General features: G+C 41.2%; 1 long non-coding RNA gene across 1 annotated transcript; it reads left to right on the top strand.

Moving 5' to 3' along the window:
• Positions 1 to 4,165: 4,165 nt before the first annotated feature.
• LOC310698150 lies at positions 4,166 to 18,593 on the top strand. The gene is made up of 3 exons (XR_014521359.1): positions 4,166 to 4,265; positions 4,646 to 4,722; positions 18,487 to 18,593. It is a non-coding gene; the product is annotated as an uncharacterized lncRNA (long non-coding RNA).
• Positions 18,594 to 21,664: the final 3,071 nt, after the last annotated feature.

Here is a 21,664-nt window from a genome sequence, read left to right as displayed (position 1 = left end):
CCCTACTGGAACAGTTACATGAGAAGGTGAATTTGATGGCGACTTCGACTAGAAATTTTGAACAGGCAGTGGGAAATTTTGAACAGACAGTGGGAAAATATGTGGAGCCCACCCAGGAATTAAATCAGGAGTGTGTCCTGACAGAACAGGCCCAACAGGAATATGAGTTTTCGGATTTGCCAAATGAACTTGGAAAAAGCCAGATTTGGAAAGAAAAAGTCTGGTTTGGCTTGGAAATGGGGGGCTGGATTGACCCCTCCATGCTGGGATGTTTGGACATTTCAAATCTGGCAATGGGCCATGAGATGTTTGGGATTGTGGGGGCTCTTAATTTTGGAGGGTCTTTGAAACACGCTTTTAAATACCATATGGAATTCAGTGTTGAATATGGAAAAGGGGCTGATCTGTTGAGAAGGGTTAAAAATATTGCCAAGCTGGAGTTACCACGAGCAGGAGACAAGGGAAAATACAGTTACAAATATGAAGAAGAGCTGCGGAAGGGACATGGAAAAGACTTGAGGGCCTCGGATATAAGGTTGCCAGGTTAATGGGCTAGATCGATGGGATAATAAGGACTGACAAACCCGGAACCAGGAGGAAGGGACGTTGGATGAAGATTGGATCTGTTTGTATTTCTTTTTTTTTTACCATTAGAACTGTTTTATAAAATTGATGAATGTCAGAAAAATGTTGGAATGAAATTACTCGGCTTTAGTAAAGATGTTTAAAGAATTATGAAAGAATATTATGAGAAGTTGGTAAGGATAAGATTTAAGTTTTAAGCTTTAAGGTTTATTTTCCTATAGAAAGACAAGATTAAAACAGTTTAGGGAAATGTAATGACAGAATATTGTGAAATATCGAAAGGATTTGCTGGGATAATTAATAACTAGGATACAAAGAAAGGGAGGAGGAGGAGGTCAAAGAAAGAAGGCAATGACAGTTGAGGATTGGAGAATAATGAATTTGTTTTTAAATGTTCTTAATTGTTTGTGGTGTATTTTTGTATTTTTTTCCCTGTATCTTTTTTTTATTTTTGAATTTGTATTCGTATGGTTGGAAGGGGTTTGTTTTTTTCTTTTTCTACTTTGTTAACTATTTTTATTTTGTATTTTCTTCTGCTTTTATTTTATTTTGTAACACTTTGAAAATCTCAAATATCTTACAAAAACAACAACAAAAAACACAATGTATAAACACAAAACAAATAGGCCCGGCCCAATACATTTTGGCACCTGAGGCCAACCACAAAATGGTGCCCTTCTCCTCACTAGGGAAGAAGGAGTAAGTGAAGATCTACACCAGGAACAAGGAGGGGAATAAAGATCTACGTTGACATCTGCTGCCCCTATGGATCCTGCTGCCTGAGGCAGTCACCTTACCTTGCCTCATGGGTGGGCCAGCCCTATGCACAAACTTGCTTCTTTTCCCATGTTGCATTTTCTACAAATTTCTGCTCAAAGTGGTTTGCAACCAAATAACAGTCTGAAGACAATACAGTAATCATGATACATAATTAAAATGATAATACTGTCTACAACACTAAATTAACAATTCAATAATTAATAATTTAAAATCCAGAAAATTAAATAGACATAAAACACACCAACAGGCCAGTAATATCCCCAAATAGCTGTAAAGCTAATGATAGTAATAACTACAGCTAGGAGATTATTCTTCAGCAGATACATTCACTGCTTTGCCAATTCTAGCAGTATAGTCTGTCAAGATTTCTGAGCTGGAGGATTCTTGCTTGACAAGGGTCTCAGGGCTCTATCCTGGACTAATCATTGTTTCTCTGTCTCATGTCTTCCCAGAGTTGGTGCAGTAGTGCTTGTCTGCCAGGAATCTTGGTTTCACCTTGGAATGAACGGTCTACTTGGGATGAGGAAGAAGGTTGAATGAGATGGGCAGTATCTCAGTGGTAGAACATTTACATTTTATGCAGAAAGCCCCAGTTTCAATCCCTGGCATCTCCAGGAAGGGCTGAGAAAGCCCCCCATCTAAAATCTCCAGAGAGTTGCAGACAATCAGTGTAGACAGTATTGAGTTAGATGGTTCAGTGGTCTGATGGTGTAGTGAAGGGCTGCAACTCAGTGGTAGAGCATCTGCTTTGCATGCAAAAGCCCTGAGGTTCAGTGCCTCAGGTAAATTTGGGGGTGCCCTCTGCCTGAAACCCTGGAGAGTTACTGCTGGTGCTGAGCTACACGGCCCATTGTTCTGACTTGGTATAAGGCAACTTCCTGTGTTCTTGAAGAGCCAAAGAAGATTCAGCTACGAACCCAGCAGAAAACCAAGAACGCTGGTGGTTGGTGGTGAGGTAAATTCAATTTCTTCTAGAATCTTCCTGGAATGACAACTCTCCATTACCTGGAAGAAATGCTAAAACTGTTGCCCTCACCACCAGCAAAAAAGCCCCCTTCAAAACGGGGACTTTGCTACTGTAATACTAGATTACCGTATTTTTCTGTGTATAAGACACTCCCATGTATAAGACACCCCCTATTTTGGAGGGAAGACAGGAGTGCCTGGCGTGCTCTCGTCCATGGGGTCATGACTAAACGACTAAACAACAATGACAATTTTGGTGGGACTCCAAATTAAGAAAACACCCCTCAGCACTACCCGTGTATAAGACGAGCCCCAATTTTAAACCTAATTTTTGGGTTAAAAAAACCTAGTCTTATACATGGAAAAATACGGTATTTTATGCACACTTTATCTTATTTGTTTCTAGTGGGAAAAGTCCATTATATTTAAGATTGCACAGAGAAAGTGAGGCTGTGAGGGCCCTTTCCCTAGACCAGAGATAGTGAACTTGTTACCCTCCGATGTTGTTGGGCTGCAGCTCCCATCAGCCCTAGTCCTAGATGATGGGAGTTGGAGTCCAAGGTCAAAGGTTCCCCATTCCTGCCATGGACTTACACCAATATCCAAGAATATCCTACATAAATTCTGTTGTAGGCAAAGGACAATTTCCATTAATATACACATGTCCCACTCCTGTCTCAGCCATATCTACTTTGGCTTGGTCATTACCATAGAATAGAAGATGGCAGGATCCTCAAGGATTTGTTCTATGGGGAGTTAGCTCCAGGACCATTGGCAGACCAACTTTGCATTACAAAGATATCATGCAAACATGACATGAAGACTGGCAACCACAACCCTGCCGTGTGGGAATGCCTTGCAAATGACTGTAGTGCCTGGAGACAGTCCGGTTGTGTATCCACAGCAGTGACGAGAGAAGGAATTACTTCTGGGAGGAGCACAGAGATGTAGCGAGGAATACCCTGTGCTCAAGTTGGATAGTCAAACAAAAGGCTCTGGCCAAGACAGTGAAGCAAAACAGTGGCCAGGAGGCCTGATCTTTATTGTTGCAACAAGACTTCAAACTACCGTATTTTTTGCTCTATAACACGCACCCAACCATAACATGCACGTAGTTTTTAGAGGAGGAAAATTCGTAGGCATGCCACCCGTAGGCATTCCCTCCATAACACGCACAGACATTTCCCCTTACTTTCTAGGAGGAAAAAAGTGAGTGTTATGGTGCAAAAAATACGGTACATCATAAAAGAAGGAGAGAGAAACCCTGAACAAAAGTTGCCCGTGGTTACCCACAACACCTTGGAAAAAGTGTCATGCACTTGTCATAAACATGTCATAAATCAGGTGTGGCATCTGAACTGAAATTTGAGTATTCAGAATTCCCCCAGATTATGATAACAGACAGAAGAAATGCCATGGTGCATCTGCGGCAGCACAACCAGGCACCTTCATCTGATCTTGCTGCAACAAAACATGTCTCTCCCGTCTCGGTTTCTAAAGCCACAGAAGGCATTGCAACCTTCCAACTTCACCAACACACTCTGACTTTACCCGCAAAGACACACTCTTCCATTGTCTCCCAAGACAGAAGGATGCCAACACATATTTATGCACACTCTCCTCTGATATATGCTTTTACTGCATTTATTTATTTATAGGTTGGATGACTGCATTGCAGTATTCAGAATAATGCAGATTTTGAAGGATATTTGTATTTCAGTTTGTATATTGTTTTGGGAAGTGGAAATTAGGTTGGTTCACATTAATGCAAAACTTGCTCCCAAGGGTCCAACAGAGAGAGGATACATTTAAGTTATACCAAAGAATAAGATATGGAATTTCTTAACTATTTTGTTTTCCTTTAGACTTTGAACAATTTTGAGTCAATGCATCATATGGTGATTATAACATAACAATCACAAAACAATTATAAGGTAAAGAGGTTTCTCTTAATCTAAGACTGTTACAATAGCTGCTAAAAAGTAGAACAGAATCAAGCCAAGTGAGATGCACAGATCTTTCCTGTTTGCATCCTGGTCCATCTCTGGGCCATAGCCTTATATACTCTGTTTTCTCATGACTAAGCAGAAGCTGCAAAACAAAGAGATGCCTGTACAACATTTTAAACAAAAGATCTTTCTAAATTATGTTCTGTTTTATTTAAGTTTCTCTAACTATACGTGACCCAAGGTAATGCTTGCATTTTATACTTTGATCTATAGATTTCCTAAATTAGATTTATAATTAACCTCTTTCAACCCTATTCATTCATTCCCACACCATTATCTTCAAACAAGACTTTTTTTTTTTACAGGAAGATCATTACAGTTTAACTAACTGTTTTCAACTGTCTTCATCTCATCTAAGGCACTTTTCTCTCTCTTTTGTCAGGTAAGTAACCGGCAGCTCAGGGGCCCCAAACACCACCGAACCTAAACCAGAGAGCCAGTATAGTGTAGGGATTAAGAGTGGTGGGCTCGTAATCTGGTGAACCGGGTTCGCGTCTCCGCTCCTCCACATGCAGCTGCTGGGTGACCTTGGGCCAGTCACACTTCTCTGAAGTCTCTCAGCCCCACTCACCTCACAGAGTGTTTGTTGTGGGGGGTTGTTGTGCTCTTGTATTTGGATGTGTGCGTATCTACAGGTACGAACTGTGCCTGAAGTTCTCACCCTGGGCCAGCAGGGGGATACTGTAGATAATTTTCACTCAGGTCCACGTCAGTTATTTTAGGTGGGAAACCCTGGGTTGTTGTTGCTACAATGTTGACAGCCGGCTGCCTATAAAAGCAGGCTGGCTGAGCTGTTTGCTGTTCAGTTCTGATCCAGCTTACAAAATAAAGAGCTGCTTTGGAGAAATTGCTGTGTCGTCTGCCATGTCTACCCACTATTTAACAAAATGCCTTGCATGATCTTGCTTTACCATGACCCACAAGCACATTGAGGGTTCTTTTCATGTTCAAGCAAGCACAAGTACAAGCCTCCTTGCCAGGGGCGTCTTACCCATAGATGTTAGTGGCGCGGGGTGCCAGGGCACCAGATTTTGGAGGGCGCCACAGGCTGAGTGTCCGGGAAGGAGCATCAGGGCACCCTCCCTTCCCTGCTCTGGGGCAGCCCGCTCCTCTCCTCTCAGCCACCCATTGGAGCATGCTGTGTCCGGCTCAGGGAAGCCCCTTTGCTTCCCCTCCCGCCGGGGCTGCCTGGGTGCCTGGCAGGTGCAATTGGGGGTGAGCATGGGGCGGGGCATGCGTGTCTCTCCTGCCCCTCTATGACCATGTCACTGCCTGCGTGCCTCTCTGATCTGAGCCAGCTGATCTGCTTGCTGGTCATGAGGATTTCCCCAGAGGGGCAGGTAAGGAGCACCGGGCGCTTAGAGTGAGGCTTCACAGGGAGGCTGTCTGGGCTGTGATCTGGGTTCCTCTAACTTATGTGCAGCACCGAGCACGCATCGGACCATGCGATGTAAACGAGCCAAACCAAAGTCCCACCCCCTTAAAAAAGGTCGACAACTCTGGAAAATGGGGGAGGGGGCGCCAGAGAGATATTTGCACCACAGTGCAGGATATGCTTAAGACGGCCCTGCTCCTTGCAGACCTTCTCCATGACTAGATGCACACATATTGCTTGTTTAGTTGTTATTAATGACACAAAGTGGCACTTCAGAAAGAATTTAAGGAGAGGCTGCTCTGGCCCAAGGAGCTTAAAATCTACAGGATGTTCAAACTTCCCTCATGCATTGTTGCATGGGGGAGCATCAGCACACCCAACAATTATGTCTTCATTTCTGATTGTATGAAGACTTAAAAAACAAAACAAAAACATACGTGGAAATGTAAACCTAAACTTCAGATAGAAAAATATTCACCCATGCACGGCTGCCAGACTATCCCACCTCTTGCAAGGCGTCGCCAGTTCTTGAGTTTGCCTTGAGTATGCCTCACTGCTTCTAACCCGAGTTTCCCAGCTGCGAAAACGAGAATTCATCATGGCCTTCTTTGTTGGTTTTCATTATCTGTAATGATAAGGACTGTACCAAATTCAATCAAAACGGATGTTTTGGCCAAATTTGAGGTGATGGGGTGGAAACAAGGGTGTGATTTAAGGGTGGTGGTCCCTAAACCATCTCATGATGGTCCAGGAGAAGGTGGTAATTTACTGTGATGATGTTGGAGGCAGCTGTCTCCTTTCCCTAACCAAAGTTTCACTCAATAGCACATGTGAGGCTACAACGGAGGGAGTGGACTTCTTTTCAATATGTTTCCTCCACCCACCTTACCTCTATCAGGTGATTCTAGCCATTAACTGCATTTTTTTCTGAAACCCTAGCCATTGTACCTTTGCTATGCTGCTGCAGGCAGAAATGCTTCCGAATACACTTGGTAGAAATCCCAGGATTGGGGGATAGTGCTCTTGTGCACAGGTCCACTGTGAGAACAATGTTGGACTTGATGGGCCAGTGGCCTGATGGACCAGTGGCAAGTTCTTCTTATGTAAGGTGCAGGGTGGGAGGGGAAGAGCTGCATCCGCTGCTTTGCCCACAGTTGGTGTCCCCCTTCTCCCAAACCATCAGGACATAATGTGGGGGACAAACAGTGAACAGCAGGTATGAGAGGGCCAGTCGTGTTCTGTTAAAGTGGGAAACCTGAACCCCTTTACTTAATCTAATGTGTGATGCATGGTGCGGAAAGCAAAAGAGGTGGCAGAAAGAGAGAAAGTTAGATGGAGAAAAAGCATTAGCAGAGGATTCACAGAGAAGCCCAATTTAAGAGTTTGTAAATTCCTAATACCTTTTGTCTGAGATCTTACTTGACTGTTACTTGCACTTAAGTGGAAGCAATCTGTTCCACTCACTCATGTCATCAAGCGGCACTATACAATGTCTCCCTAATATTATCAAGCTCTGCAGCCTCTTAGTGCTAAAGCATTCTTTGGCTTATGCTAAGCACCACATCTATAAATGCCTAAAGAAATAAACATCCTGGCCAAACACCCCTGAAATAAAATGTATGTGGATATATATAAAATATGCTGAATGACAATAAATTTTATGTGCATGGAAATGATGGATAGATTTCAAAACTACCTCAACTTGACAGAACTGATAGGCTGGCAAAGCATAAATGTAATTTCCCACTTCTTATTAGGTGCTAGAAGGCTGAGATTAAGTGTGAGCAAAGATTACATAATGCACTAGACTTAATTTAAAAGCATCTGCCGCTTATTCCTCTTCATTGGCATCACATTCAAAACCAACAAAGAGTCTAGTGGCATCTTAAAGAGTATCCAATTTATTATGGCATAAGCTTTAGTGCACTAGAGTTCACTCCATCAGATGCATATAATGTTATCCTAAGTGGGGGAATTGTAAGCAGTGAGGCCTGTAGCAAGTGGAAGGCAAAAAGCCACAGTGATGTACTGGCTAGTGTGTTAGACTAGGGTCTGGGAGACAAGGGTTCAAATCCCCATTCAGCCACGAACCTTGCCATGTGACCATCTCTCAATCTAGCCTACCTCATAAGGTTGCTGTCAGGATATAATGAGGAGGAAGAAAGCCATATACACCATCTAAAGCTCTTTGGAGGAAAGGTGGTGTAATGATTTCTGGAAGGCAAGAAAGCCCTGATAATAAGTAATGACTCTCTTACTCCTTATAATTTCTGAAATTAGTAAATGTGGGGTTTGAAGTCAAGACAGCCTCCACAAGAGATGGTCTTAAAGAGGTGCTGTCCAAGAACAAAGACAGGTGATAGCAGAGTTTTTACCCTGACAAAAGGTGAGATATTCAGCATCAGACAAGCAAGGGTGAGGCGGCCAATATTACAGGTGGCATGATGTCACCACAGGAAAAAGTGCCTGCTGCAGGAGGCTTCTGAAATGGAGGTTGTCAGGGTGACAGTGCTACATGTCCATGTCACACCAAACCACCGTTTCAGTTTGGAAACTGCCCAGAAATTGGAATTCATTCATGCAACTGAATGGCCCAGAAAGGAGTAGCCATGTAAAATGTCAGAGCTCACTCTCCTGCTTGAGAAAATATATTTGCTGAAGGAAAGTCACCATTAGACAAACTAATATGCCTTTCAAGCAGCAGTAATGAGTATCTAAAAAGGGAGATGTTGTGAAGGTCAGTGAAGGAAGAAAAAAGTAAACGCAGTTCAGCCAAAACCCACGTCTTAATGATTTCAGTTGATGCATTTGAAAAGGACCACAGTCATGATGAGGTCTGAGAGACCCTGGCCTTGCATGGGAACTCTGAACTCACCCCCTGAATGTTCTGCTTCCTGTTTAAAATGAAAGCCTCCAGTTCTTCCCCATTGCTCACTACAAAGAAAAAATGTTTTTGTCTTCCAATTTCTGGCCAATAAACGGAACAACTGGCAAGCACTAGAGCCTTCTTTTCTATTTCTTCTCTCTCTCTCTTGCTCTTAAACTAGTTAGTGCATTTACACATAGTTTATTGAGCTACTTCTATTCATGTACATCTGATGGTTCTGTGATGGTTCCCTGATGTTTCCGGCTCAATGTGCCTGCAGATGCAAGCAAACACTGGCAGATTCTCTTCAGCAGAAGCAACAAATGGAAATTCATCATTTTAAAGGTTCACCAGCTCACAAATGATGCAAACAAGGCATCTGGCACTATTGGTGGGCTCTCAAATTTCAGCGGCACTCTGTGTAATGCTAAAATCTGGTGCCCCCTGCCTGTAATACTCTGTTCTACAGCTTTGTTTGCTCCACCCTAAAACTGCCTCTGTTGGCACAATTTAATCCTGTGGTTCTTTGAAAAAACCCCCGCAAAAAAATAATGAATCTTCCACTTTATCAGATGCAAAGTCCTATTTCTGAGCAGTCACTCCCAGGATATTTGAGGAATATTGGAACTTGGGAACTGAGAAGCAGCAGGATGTCACCTACAGAGGGCTGTTGGAGGATAGTGGGTGCTCTATTTGAAGGTGTCTTCTACATGAAGGGCCATCCTGCCCCACTCCTGGTTAAAGATGAAGCATAAAAAAGGAGAGCAGACACACTGGACTTGTCCATCAACACTGAGTTACCTTGATAGCAGACTGAGCCAGCAGCTGGGACACCTGGTTACCTATGGTTAGGTGTATCTCTATTTAAATTAGAAATTTCTGAATTTGCATCTGTAAATAGAAATTTGTGTATCCAAATGGTATGCAAATATTTATTGTTTAAAAATGATGATACATTTTCTCTCTCTTTGATTATGCCATACTTAGACTCACTGATCCAACTTAACCAAAACCATTGTCTACTCTGAGTATGATTTAGCTGAATCCTAGAATCCTAGAATTGTAGAGTAGGAAGGGACCCTGAGGGTCATACAGTTCAACCCCCTGCCTTACAGCAATCTCAACTAAAGCATGCATGACAGAGGAGAATAATATTTTAGAAAGCTGATTTACTGCTTAGGGAGGAATTGAGCAAAATAAGCACACACAGTTTCCCTTATAGCTCCCTAAGTAAAAAGGGTGATAAACATATTTTTAAAAACAAGCTAGAAATTGGGCTGGGGCTGGGACTGGAATATTCCTGAAGGTGGCAGACCCCCATAATTCCCTTGTTGACCCCATGCCATTATCCACAAGAATTTCCTTATTTTAATCTATGAAATATGGCAGACTATCCTGTCAGCAAGCAGAGATTCAGTAGGAAGTTCAGCATGCATCAGGAGCCAGCACAATGCAGGGTGTTTGTGGGGAGAAAGAACATTTACGCAATTTATTAGGCACAGTTGGAAGGTATGTGAAAAATGATGTAGTTATCCTTGGGAAGTTATTGTGTATCAGAAAAGCTTCCCCTGCATTCAATTTGCGTATGTTCTCTTGTAGTGTAATTACAAATGGCCAGTTAGTAAAAGGCTCTAATGTCAGACTGAATTAGTTTTCCAAAGCTTGTCTAAAAACAGGAGGAAAAAGCTAGGAGGAACTTTTATCATCATCATCATCATCATCATCATCATCATCATCATCATTATTATTAGTATGTGTGTGTGTAGATAGGGGTCTGCTAGGGGCCTAGCAAATGGGGACTATTAGAATACCTCTTCTCATGCGTCTCTGCTGAGAGGCAGATGGATTTGTGAATGCATCCAACATTTAATGAGGCCTAATGTGTGAAGATGAGAGCAGCTGGGGAGGCTGTTAAAAGGGAGTGAGGGAAGAAAAAGGAGAATGTGCACTGTAGAGTTTAAGGGAACCAAGCAAAAAAGAAGATAGCATATTTGGCACATTCTTTTCATATAGCCCAATCTACTGCAAGGAAGGAACTTTGGGAAAAAGAGAGAGGGGCAAAGTTGGAGGAAATGAGCATTGCTCTAAGACTTACCCAGTGAAAAAGGAGATGTGCATCTTTGCAAACTGAAGCTCAAGGCTTCTGCATTGGAAAAGGTCTCACCTATACAATTTATTGGAGTCCCCCCCCCCTTTATACTTTTGAGAACAACTGTCAGAACTGGTAGGCAGGCAATTCAATACAGGAATCACCACAGAACATGTTTCATTTAGTTCTGATTTAATATTTGTATGTTCCACACTGAATGGGCAACTATTATTATTATTATTATTATTATTATTATTATTATTATTATTATTATTAATTTGTATACTGTTCTTCACCCAAAGATCACAGGATGGTTCACAACATAAAAATACAAAATGAGAACACAAAATACATCATAAGATCAAAACAAAACAAAAAATACCCCCTTCAAACACATTTAAAAGGCTACAGAATGTTAATCACCCAAAGGAACATTTTCACTCTTCAAGTCATACTGTGCAGCATGAAGCAATAGGATGGATAAAAACAGACTTCTATTGGAATAAAAACTGTCCAGACCCATAAATATGATTCAAAAGCTCAAATAACAAAACTTGTTCCAAAACAGATACAAAAACAAATAATGGTACATCTAAATAGTTGCATAATATCATGTGCATGTCCAGTACATCACAGTCACTAACTGCTGTTGCCATGTGCCCCATATCTACGTTGATTTACTATGTTGATTTACTACGATGCACCTGCACATCCTACGTTGGTTAATTTAAAAACAACAAAAACCAAAAATTAAAAGCACACAAGTTACATTTTTAAATTCCTGCATTGTGGGGACTAACAGAAGAACAACAAAAATGAATTTTGGAAGCCCTTATGGTGGCTACTTACTTAGAGGTAAGGAAAGCCATACCCTCCAAGTGTCTCTATTTTCCATGGACAGTCCTGGAATTACAAAAGCCACCTGAGCTTCTGATTTGATCCCGGAATGTACCTATTTTCCCACCAGAATTGCTGCCGCTGAGCTTGGGGAGGAGGATTAGCCAGTGCTTATCCTGAGTTGCAGTGGCGGAAAGGTCATGGGGAGTATCCCATTGCCTCCCCATGACCTTTCCATGGCCACTGCTGCCAGTCTCCTTCTCTCTGATAGGAAGTGCTGGGGGGGGGGCGACAAAAATGAGTGGGTGAGGAGGGGGCAAGTGACAAATGTCCCCATTTTCATCTGAGGGATATTGGGGGGGGGGTATGGAAAGAGAAGAGTGTATGCATGTGTTTTGGGATTGGGAAATGGCAGGGAATGGCCTCAGGGGGTGCGGGAAGGGGGAACACAGGGATTTTTTCTATGCCCTAGATTTTGGTCCGAGAAGGTTTCTGAGAGTTGCCTATCAGTTGATGTGGGTTTTCATGACCCATACACAGGTCAATTCTATCTATGGCCTGGGAGAACTTCATGGCATAAACTACAGATGCAGTATGGATTTGGCCATGCAGAAGGTGGTACTGTCCCCACTACCTTTCTGAAATCAGAACCATCTTGCTTTGATAATGTATAAATCATGCCTTAGAGAGAGCTGGGAGCAGCACACATGTCAGTAGTGTGAAGCAAACACACCAAAAAGCCTTCTCACAGAAAGGGGAGGATGCATGTTATTAAAGGTGAAAGCAAAGAATAGATATGTGGCAGCCTGTTCTCTTTGTGCCTTGCATCTAAAATCCAGTGTTTTGGGGGAAGGCTGAATTGCAAAGCAAAAGAGAGGCCTGGGAGATAGTACTTATCATGGAATGAGATCTGTTTCTGCCATACTTAATCCAGTGTAACACATGATTACAACAGTAATGCTTCTCCTTTTCACATACTCTTGTTCTGAAACATTTAAATATTTCAAAAAACATAGTTAATCATTTATGTTAATAGGAGTAACCACACTCAGCTTGATGGGGTGTGTCATTTCTTGGGCAAAATGAACTCTTTGGGGGGGTGTATTAAATACTCTTACAGCAAAATATACGTAGAAAAACATCTTTGCACATGTGGTCTCAAGCAGTAGACTTTTTATCATTATTCATTATACTGATCCTTGTATTTTGAACTGAGAGCAAAGTTAGACACCTGATGGTGATGAAGGGAAAAGAAATCACATATTTGGTGTCTGATTCTGACAAATCAGTGATGGACAAGAGTTGTGAGTTTTGGACTGGCTGTCTGAAAGCTGAGCAATGTGGTGAATTGCAAACATTTAATTTAATGATTACGGTAATTTAAAGGTTTCATTGGATAATTCTAGTGTATTAGTTTGGTTACCTACATGCTGCAGATCACCCTATTTCACCTAGGAATAGTCACTTTTTCTGGAACTTGTTCCTGGTAAACTATTGGCCACATTTTTTGCCATTAACTTTTGTTATATATAATTTATTTCTTACATTTATATCCCACATTTCCTCCAAGGTGCTCAAGGTTCCATCCCCTTCAGATTTTCTCCTTGCAACCCTATGAAGTAGGTTAGTCTGAGAGACTGTGGCTGGCTCAAGGTCACTCAGTGAGCACCATGGCTGAGTGGGGAATTGAATTCTGGTCTCCCAGATCCCAATCCAACACTCTAACATTCTAACCACTATGCCACACTGGCCGTCTGAGAAAAGTGTCTAGTTAGGGTTGCCAAGCTGCCTGCTCATGATTTCTGAGTGCGTGTGTACCCTGTTCTCTAGGGAACTGCACGCACATGAATAATAGGACAACCTCCAATGCACAGTCCATCATTCCACACACTGCAACTGCTAAGGTATAACTGCAGGTAACACTGAAAAACGATGCTCTTCAAATAGTTCTTTTTTATATCATTTTTATTAAATCTCCAAAAATATCTATTCAAATATTTATTTAAGCAAAAGATTCTGGAGCAAAGGATACTCCCAAACCATGCGTTTGCTGCTTTGTGGAAAACACAATCATGTCTAAATCAGAAAATCAATTCATCCAATGTACCAGCTGCACTTCTGACCTGTCTAGTTTCAGTTTCAGTTTGTTTACCTGCATCCAGCCTTTCACTGGCCCCAGAGAAAGATGCGTGACCTCTAAAACAATCCTGCACCACCTAAAAGGTTAACAAAACTAGATTTCCTAGAATCAGATGGAAAGGTGAAATGCATTTGGCCATTCTGGTTATACTACGACAGTGCACCCCAAAGCTCTGGACAGCCTATCCCAATGGATTCATGTTGACATTAAAGTCTTAACTATGTAAGACGAGCCTTGCTGGTTTAGACTAACGGCCTTAACCATTCCAGCATTCTGTTCCCACGATGGTCAATGAGATGCCTCTGAAATTTGTAAGTAGAAGACTTTCATACTCACACTCTTACCCAATGACAACTACTCAGAGGCATGATGCCTCTGATCTTGAAGGTAGTGCACAACCATCAAAACTAGTAGCCACTGAGAACCCCCAAAATTAGTCTATTTCCCTTATGAAGCATTTCAAAGTGGTGGCCTTGCCTACGCTTTGCAGTAGCTAATACCATAGTTTAGCTTTGTGCTGTGTGAAGAGGTACTATTCCATCAAAGTTGGTGGCCATCTCCACATCTTGTTATTCCCAGAGCATACTTCATGCCACATTGGTGTGGGATATTTCTTAGTGTTATAGCAGCATTAATTGGTTCTTTTATACTCACAATCACTGCTGAAGAGACCTGTACTAAAATATTACAGCTGTCTGATACAGGCTGAAGAGAAAATATTACAGCTGTCTGATTTAATAAGATAATTGCTGTCTTTCTTCATAAATATTGTACTTTATTACTCATTGCTAGCATGGCACATGAGGAATATATAATTTATATCAATTATATATGCTAGGTGCTCATGGAATGTGATATTAAGGAGATGTATTTTGCAGAGCTGCCCTGGACTGAATGATGTAGTCCCACACCAAGGAGTTGTTTTGGTATAAAACATCCATTGATAGTGGACCCCAGTGTAGTGTTGCATGCCACCCCAGGCTATGAGCAGTGCCAGAAGCCAGGGCTTTCAGGTGCTTAACGAGGGCTTGTGTTTCCTCAGAATGAGGGAGAGCGGAGACTGTGATGTCTTTATGATATATGGTTTATTGACACATTTATACAACCTGAACCTACAATGGAAGGACTCCTAGAGATGGTAGGCTTTGAACCTGGAACCTTTCACATGAAAATATTTGGTTTACTGAGCCAGGGCCCTCCCAGTGGTAAGGACTCTAGCTCAGAGGCACAGCATCTAAATGTGGGCACAGAACTTACAGTAAATAATTTAAAGACATAGAAAGGGCACAGGATAGAAGCTGCTATTGTGACAAGGCAGTTTAGTAAGCCTGCAATTTACATACATTTAACTTGTGCGCATTCAGCTTTACACAGGTGGCAAAATAAGTAAGTAAGTAGGTAATTAAGTAAATGGACAGAAAAGGGTGGGCATCTGGGAAAAAAAGGAATTTGGCAATCCCACCCATCATTACATCCAAAGTGTTTTGGCTACAGTGGTACCTCTGGTTAAGTACTTAATTCGTTCTGGAGGTCTGTTCTTAACCTGAAACTGTTCTTAACCTGAAGCACCACTTTAGCTAATGGGGTCTCCCGCTGCTGCTACGCCACCACTGCACAATTTCTGTTCTCATCCTGAAGCAAAGTTCTTAACCCGAGGTAATATTTCTGGGTTAGCGGAGTCTGTAACCTGAAGCGTATATAACCCGAGGTACCACTGTATATGCAATTTTGGCTTCAGGCAAATTGTGGGTTTACTGTATTCTGGACTTTTGCCTCCCAGACACCATGACTTAGATTAGCCCTGCCTAGAATCAAAATGATCAAGTGGTTGGAGCAACTCCCCTAGGATGAAAGATTACAAGTTTGGGTGGGTGAGGGGCATTGATTTGGGGGGGGGGGGAAATATGTAAGGGCATGATAGAAGGCGTATAAAATTATTTATACATTTCTCTTCCTTTCTCATACTTTTGAACTTGAGGTCATCCAATGAAGATGTGTGTGGGGGAAATTCAGTTCATACAAAAGAAGATACTTCTTATTGCAGAGTATAGTTAAAAGAAGATACTTCTTATTGCAGAGTATAGTTAAACTATGGAATGTGGTCCCCGAGGAGGCAGGGATGGCCACCAAGCTGGAGGGCTTTAAAAGTGGATTAAACAAGTGCATGGAGGAGAAGGTTATTAGTGGGCACTAACCATGGTGGCTGTGCTTTACCTACACTGTCAGAGGCAGCATGCCTCTGAATATCAGTTGCTGGAGATCACAACTGCTCGGGCCCTGCTTGCGTGCTTCTCATTGGCCTTGTGAGAACTGGATGTTGGACCTTTTGTCTGATCCAACAAGGGCTGTTCCAACGTTAAGGCACCACCACCACACAATGGAGTTTGGGCAGAGCAGATATGTTTCCCTTTCATTTTAATCTTTCCTGCAAATGGACTTGCCACAAAAAGTGATTTAAAACAATTACTGGATTCAACAATAGCACTGTTTTAATACCCTCCAACATATTTAATTAAAAGTCTAAATTTTAATTATGTGTATGTATGAGAAATATGATGTGTGGCAAGTATATTTATGGAACCAAGGCGAGGGGGGTGGTGATCCCTCCACATCTATAATGGAATAATAGCACATCAACCGGTGTGGAAACCAAAACCTGCCAACGGGTACAAACGGCATTTCTGAATGTATTCTACCTGCGCCGTGACTAGGAATGTCTGAGAATTCTGACAAAAATGGAAATGTGGGAGCAGGCATTTGTGATTGTGATTGTTTACTTATGTGCCACTTTTCAGTCAGAAGAGATCCACAAAGCAACTCACACAAAATAACACATATTTGCAAAATTCAAATACAATGCAATTGATAAAACAACAAAGGCAACAAAATCTCTCTCTCTCTCTCTCTCACACACACACACACACACACACAACCAACCAACCACATGCATTTCTATTCTTGCCAAAAAAGCAAGGGGCAGCACTCACAAAAAATGTCAGGGACAACAAGAGTAAGCGCCTGAAGACTGCTAACGTAAAGTGGTAAAGTTCACTGCAGTTTTCTGTTGCCTCTTAAAGCTGCATGTCTAGACCTTGCCTCAGCCACCTGCCAGCATCCTGAAGGAAAAGGCTTGGAGCAGCATACTCCGAGTGAAGACATGAGGGATGCTGCGCCAGTCCACAGGCAGACTGAAGAGCCCCATCTCAGGGATGTATCACTTGCCTCACCCTACCAATGATCCTATTGCAAGCCTGCCTTGTTCATCAGTCCTTCATCATTGTACCTTGAACCTCTGGCAGCACAGTAGATGGGAAAGCAAAAGACACAGAAGCACAGCTCTACAGCAGGTTTGTACTCTGGATGAAGGGTCTACTTGGAAGGAAAAATCTACTCAGGAGGAAGGAGAAGGCCCAACTGCAAGCCTTCCTATAGGAAATGAGTTAGCAGAGGGCATGGTAAAGGCAGTGACTATTCAAGCCCTACAGTCTCCTCCAGAACATGGGAAGCTGCTTTAGAAGGCTATTGGGCCAGCTGGCTCAGAACTATCTAAATTGACTGGCAATGACTCTAGGGTTTCAGACAGGACATTCCTGGTCTTACCCGGAGATTGAAACTAAGCCCTTCTGTATGCAGGGTAGACACAATGGGTCTCTCCAAGGTTTCAGATGGCGATCTATCTGAGCCCTACAAGGGTTGGAAATGCCAGTGATTGAACCTGGAACCTGCAGCATGCAAAGTAGATGCTCTTCCATTGAGATATGGCCCTTTCTTTAGACCTTTGCTTGATTAACAGCTCCCTTCAGAGCTCATTAATGCTCCAGCACATTGTCAACTCTGCTTCCAGACACCGTGCCTAGTGCTGGTCTTGGGCAACGCCTCACATAATGTGCACTATTCTTCTCCTGAGATGTGCAAGGGAGATGCTGCCTTTTGTGCTAGAACCACTTTTAACTGTGAAGTTCAAGCTGGTCAGGAGAGAATATAGCAAATTGAACTTTTCAACTCCATCTTTCCTTGCCTTGATGGCAACCAGGCAGCCTGACAGGTGGGGGACGCAAGTTCAGCGTGAGTGAGTAATAATGGAAAATGTAGTTTTGCAACTTTTCTCTGTCAATAACAAAGCTCATCTTTCTGGGCCAGCAAGACGTTGCATGCAGCACACATTTCAAATTCAGTTAATCTCAGAATAATTCAAAAATCAAAGAGCTTATTCAACCATCAAGATAGACCAGATTGACTTGCTGTGTATTCATAGGAGGGAAGAAGGAAAGAGAAAAGAATCCAATATTGGAATCAGTAAAAGCAGCAGTGGTTTTTTTCTATTCATTTTAAATTGTTTTTAGACCACACAAGCTCACTGTGAATACTAAAAAAGATACAAAAAGAATGCTTTACGACTGCATTGTTTGCATTATTCAAGCAGCAATAAAATACATTTTATGTGGGAAGATGCAATAAGTGCTTTACTTTCTCTGATTCTTCCCATCTCTGTTTGTGTGTGTGTTTTAGTTTCATTTAAATGTTGTGTGTATATAACAAAGTTCCTTGTAAACAAAGGGCCATGATTGAAATCCTATTGAAAGGACTAGAAATAGCATTTGCACTTGTTAAAGTGCTTTTGAATTCTTATTTCATTTATCTTGATTACTGCCGTCTGAATGATGTCATCATTACTTTTGCCTGATAAGTCCATAATTCACAGCCGCTCTCTGTGTTACAATTTCCCTTTATGAGGATGCACCTGCAATGCCATGGTGAAAGCTGAAGCCTAACACAAACTGTTTGCACAATCAGTTATTCCAGGTTAACTATTCACTTTAATGTCTGGTGTTTTCATAGGTTCGAATAGGAAGCTGAAGACAGAGAAAGGAAATTTCAGGTGATGACATACTTGAAGTTAGCAAAGCTTTAAAGCATATCTCAGCTTGACAGTAGGTTTAACAATAACAACAACTTCAGCACAATAAAAATATTAGCTAGAGGTTTGCTGAAAAAAATACGTATTAAATCTGATGGGGAAGCGTCATAGATCAGTCGCAGAGCATCTGCTTTGCCTGAAGAAGGTCCCTGCTTCAATATCAGGCAATACCAGGGAGGACTAGGATAGACCCCAGTCTGAAACCCCAGAGAGCCACTGCCAGTCAGTGTAGGCAAAACTTAGCTAGATGGACCAATGGTCTGACTTGGCAGAAGACGGTTTCTTATGTCAATACATATCAAAAATAAGAGAAGGAAGGAAGGAAGGAAGGGTTTAACTAATTCTGAGGACATCTGTGCTCATTTCATCTCTTCTAATAACTGTATTTTTGAGTGTATAACATGCCTGCGTGTATAAGATACCCCCTATTTTGGGGAACTCAAAATTAAGAAAAAGGGGGGAGATTGCCCCCCTGTATGAGACCCCCCTTTTTAACATTATTTTTTAGTAAAAAACAACAACCCTAGTCTTATACACTGAAAAGTATGGTAACTTCATTTTGATGAGCCATCAAGCATTCAATAATGACTGGTGTCACTTAAAGAACAGCTTGTAAACCCAATGAAAGATATAATGAATGAAATATTAACAAAAGGAGAAATCCCAGAAACTTGGAAGGAAGCTTATATTACTTTGATTCAAAAACAAGATGCAGATCTGACCTTGATCAGAAATAATGGACCTATTTCATTATTGAATAATGATTATAAGATATTTGCTAATATTTTAGCTAATAGATTGAAAAGGGTCTTAAATATTTATGTACATCCAGATCAAGCAGGATTCCTTCCAGGTAGACAAATGAAAGATAATATAAGAAATATTTTAAATGTAATAGAATACTTTGAAGTAAGAAATGAGAAAAAAGCAGCAATGATGTTTATAGATGCGGAAAAAGCATTTGACAATATATCTTGGGATTTTATGAAGAAAGCGATGGAAGAAATGGAAGATGGAGTAAGTTTTATAAAAGGGATACAAGATGTATATACAGAACAGAATGCAAAATTAATTATCAATCAGGTCATAACGAATCAATTTAAAATAGAAAAAGGAAGGAGACAAGGATGTCCGCTATCACCTTTTCTATTCATCTTGGTCCTGGAGGTTTTGAATAGAAACAGATTGGGAAAAGATGTGGAAGGTGAATTTAAAATTTACAGATTGTATCTTATTGAAAGAGAATTACATGAAAATGACGAATAGATGGTATATTACACCAGAGAAAGTGGCTAAAATGTATAAAAGGGGATCAAAAACTTGTTGGAAATGTAAAGAAAAAGATGGCACATTTTATCATATGTGGTGGGAATGCAAATAGGTTAGAAATTATTGGGAAATGATATACAGTGTAATGAACTGGAAAAAAAAGTTTTAAAAGACTTTTGTTAAAAAACCAGAAGTATTCCTCCTAGGAATTTTAGATCAAGATATAAAAAAGGAAAATTGGAAATTATTTATGTGCGCAACAACAGTGGCAGGAATTATATTAGCACAAGCTTAGAAGACAGAAGAAATACCAATGAAAGAACAATGGCAAGGGAAACTTATGGAATATGCAGAACTTGAAAAACTAACAGATAAACTGCATGAAAAGGACAACAAAGACTTTAAAAGAGAATGGGAAGCATTTACAATATATATGAAGAGACAACATAAAGAACTGGACTCATTGGCAGGATTTGAGTAAACAATCACAATTGTATATGATAATAATAATAATAATAATAAAAAAAAAATAAAAATAAAAATAAAAATAGATTATATGTTTTGGAAAATTTTGGGGAAGCAGGGTGAACAATATGGAAATAAAACAAAATGGGAGTATGAGGGAAGTCCAGGGGAGGGGGTAGGAAAATATGGAAAACTGTTAGAGAAATATTGTTAGAGGATGTATATATGGAAAAACCAATAAAAAATATTTTAAAAATAAAATAATGATTGGTGTCAGTGCCTTACATTCTCCCATTATGCTTAAAGGAGGTGTCAACTATCATGTGCTCCACTAGCCTATGTATACTTATCAGAAGTAAACTCTACTGCACATAGGAGCTTCCAAGTGCCATTCACAATCATCCTATTCACATAGGTTATCCTAGCACCGGACTTCCGGAATCAAGATAAATCTTTTTGGGGTATATGGAAGGCTTTACTGCAGGAGTTACCTGTATGTTGCCTTCCAGATGTTGTACTACATCCCTGTCCACTGGCCATGTTGGCTGTGGTTGATGGGAGTTGTAGTCCAACAGGATCTGGAGGGGACCACAATGTCTAGCCCTGCTTTATTGCATGGAAGCAAATGGCTAGCAGTCTTAATATTATTGTTCCACACCCAATGTTCTGAGCAGTAAGAAGTTTTTGTAGGAAATTGCAGTCAAACGTAACTACAAATGAGTGCTAGTTAGTGCATGAAGGGGGTTAAGACCAGAGAACTGTGTTCCTAGACTCAGTTAGGTTACACCTCTTCACCTTTGGTGAGGGAGGAAGTGAAGCCTTTTCTCTTTCTTTTCTTCACTCCCTCTTCAGGCCATGTACCGGTAATCAACTAGTTCCAAGCTCACACTGCATGTTTGAAACCATTTTTCTGTATTTTGTACCTAATAGTATTTTACCTGTGTTCCCCTTGCTGCTGCATGGAACAATGCACAAATCAGACCTTTGAATTTTGTAAGCAAAGTTACTTAAGAGTGTGGTCTGTTCATTGCCAGAGGGGTAGAAAGAGATTCAACTGCTGTGGCAGATTAAACAGGATATGAAAAGGGGTCTAACAGCCTACCTTCCCATGCTGTATTGCTGCTTAACTCTGTGACTGTTTTAAACTTTGCTGGGGGCTTCTTCCAATCCCGCCCTCCAGGTTGTTTGCAATTTCACAGACACCAAATCAGCACAGTCTTCAGAGGAGCAAGGAAGAAGGGATCCCCTATTCAGATAGTTGCTAGTCATTAAGGCCCACCAGCCTACCAATTTACCTGTCAATGGCTATGCCAAGGTGAGAAAATGTGCCCAGCTGTGCATCTCAAGTCTTCTGGTAGTATTACT

Source organism: Podarcis liolepis (assembly GCF_965112155.1).
Source record: "Podarcis liolepis genome assembly, chromosome: Z".
NCBI lineage: Eukaryota > Metazoa > Chordata > Lepidosauria > Squamata > Lacertidae > Podarcis > Podarcis liolepis.
Note: the sequence above shows the minus strand (reverse complement) of the source record. Positions and strands in the feature narration are given on the sequence as shown.